Raw genomic sequence first — 2,906 nt, 5'->3', positions numbered from 1 at the left:
TTTCCACATCAGCACACAGCAAGCTTCCCCTTTCTTTATTCTCAGGGGCAGAGCCTTCCTCAGTAAAGGGGCACATTATTTAAGCAGACCCCCACTATTGGATAAAGGGTCACCGGCCACCTTTTGCTTATCCAGACAAGCGCAGCGGTGGAATGAACGTCCTTTGTCCACCTGTCATCTTGCATCTGTGTAAATGTCCATCAAAGACGACCAGAAGAATCAATTCTAGAACACCAATTTGATCATGCTTCTGTTCCCACTGAGCACACACTCACTGCCCCTGCCGTCCTCCTAAGGCCCTGGAAAATTCCTGCCCAGCTCTCCATTGGGCCACAGCTTGGGCTCCCCCTCCCTGGCATCACTTTTCCTTCCTCAGGATGGGACCCCATGTGGGAGGCATGAGATGTATTCCAGGGCCCCACCCAGACCCAGGCACTTGGCGAAGACTCTGTGTATGTGTGTGTGTGTGTGTGTGTGTGTGTGTGTGCAAAGTAGGCAAGGACCAAGAAAACTAGAAGAGGTGTTGGATGCCCTGAAGTGGGAGTTCCAAGCAGTTATTACAGACAACTGGGTCCTGGGAACCGAGGTCCTCTGCGAGAGGAGCAAGCGATCTTAACTGCTGAGCTATCTCCCCAGTCCATCTTTCCTTCCGTACTTTGGGACTCTTTAAAGATTTATCTATTTTATATGAGTATACTGTTACTCTCTCCAGATACACCAGAAGAGTGCATTGGATCCCATTACAGATAGTTCTGAGCCACCATGTGGTTGCTGGGAATTGAAGTCCGGATCTCTGGAAGAGCAGTCGGTGAGCCATCTCTCCAGTCCTTCCCTTTACTTTTTTATTTTGTTAGAAAAAGGTCTTGGTATATAGCCCCAGGCGACCTCACATTTTCTTTCTCTCTCTCTTTTTTTTTTTTTTTTTTTTTTTTTTTTTGAGACAGGATCTTTCTATATAGCCTGGAACTCACTCTGTAGACCAGACAGGCCTCAAACTCATAGAGATCCACCTGCCTCTGCCTCCCAAGTGCTGGGACTAAAGGTGTGTGTCACCACACCTAGGTGTCTTTACATTTGCAGTCCTCCTCTTTCAACCTCACATGTGCTCAGATTATTGGTGAAGGCCACTGAATCTTTTTTTTTTTTCCATTTTGTGAGACAGGGTTTCTCTGTGTAGCCCTGTCTGTCCTAGAACTCACTCTGTAGACCAGACCAGTCTTGAACTCACAGAGATCTGCCTGCCCCTGTCTCCTAGTGCTGCAATTAAAGTCTTGTCCCACCACTGCTGGGCCACATCAGGTTTTAACAGATATTTATTAATTATTATTCAAGGCATGATCTCACACTGTAGCCTAGGAAGGCTCCAAATTCACAGCAATCCGCCTGCTTCAGTCTTCTAAGTGCTGACACTATAGACCACCATACATGGCTTTGCAAATATTTATTGAGTGCCTAACATGTGGCAGGCAGTACTCCCCAGGTTAGGGTTGGAATGGTGAAGAAAGAACAAAGTCCCTGCTCTTGGGGGAGCTTGTGTTCAGGTAGCCCCCGATCATGACAAACTGGATACAATGTGGTTAAAAAAAAGTGAGGTGGTGTATACCTTTAGTCCCAACTGCTCAGGAGTTCAAGGTCAGTCTGGGTGACACATGAGGCATCATCATCATCATCCTCATTATCAATACAACAACAACAACAACAACAACAATAATAATAATAATGGGCTAGGGAGATGGTTCAATGGTAACTGTCTTGCCACGAAGCTTAAGGGCATAAGTTCATTTCCAAACGCCATTATGAAAAGCCAAGTACTGTGTGCCTGAAATCCCAGCACAGGGGAGTGGAAACAGAAGGCTCCTTGGGGCTTGCTAGCCAGCCAGTCTAGCAGAATCAGCTTCAGGTTCAAAAAAAAAAAAAAAAAAAAAAAAAAAAGGCCCTGTTTCAAAAAGCAATATAAGTGTGTGTTCTGGTTTGCTTTCTACTGCTGTGATAATCGGAAGGGCAACATAAGCCCTCTTTGTCTCCATTTAAGGACCAGACCTGATTTAGAAAAAAAGCACCAACCCCAAAACAGACCCTAAGTCCCAGAAACTAGGCCACAAGACATCAGCTCCAGGGACAGACCATAAAATCCAGAACAAGATCATAAAACCTCCTCTCAAAGAACAGCCTGCAGATAACCACAAAAATGGGAAATACCTTATCTCAGAATGGGCCATCTGTGCTGGGCAGTCCTATGTCATCATGTGGTTGAATGTTCATGTCCGAGGAATGCAGACCACACCTGTGACCCCCCCCCCAGCACCCACCAATGAAATTTTAGATTACCTAATCCTAGAGAGTGCCCTGGGTTCCCTATAAGAAGGTCTGTGTGCCTTTGTCTGGGGACACCATTTCAAAGAATTGTTGACCCCTGCATGTTGGCTGTTTCTGCAGAATAAATGCTCTTTGGTTCTGCATATTATCTGAGCCAGGGGTCTTCCTTCAGTGATTTTTCAGGCCTCTACAATAAACTTCATGACCAAAACCAACGTGGGAGATGGTTATTTGACTTACAAGTTAGAGTTCATCATGAGCAGAAGCCAGGGCAAAAACTCAAGTAGGAACCTGGAGGCAGGAAAGACCACGGAAAAATGCTACTCTTTGGCTGGTTCCTCATGGCTTGTACAATCTAGGACTACCTGCTCAGGAATGGTACCACCCACAGTGGGCTGGGGGCTGGGCCCACCCACATCAATCACTGACCTAGAAAATGTAGGTTGCTTATCATAGAAGAACATGCCTTTAATCCCAGCACTTGGGAGGTAGAGGCAAATGGATCTCTGAGTTTGAGGCTAGCCTGGTCTACAGATTGAATTCCAGAACAGCCAGGACTACCTATAGAAACTCTGTCTCAGAAAAAGAAA

This window comes from Mus pahari, chromosome 20 (assembly GCF_900095145.1).
Source record: "Mus pahari chromosome 20, PAHARI_EIJ_v1.1, whole genome shotgun sequence".
NCBI classification, from domain to species: Eukaryota; Metazoa; Chordata; class Mammalia; order Rodentia; family Muridae; genus Mus; species Mus pahari.
The sequence above is the reverse complement of the archived record's forward strand: the minus strand, read 5'-3'. Positions refer to the sequence as shown.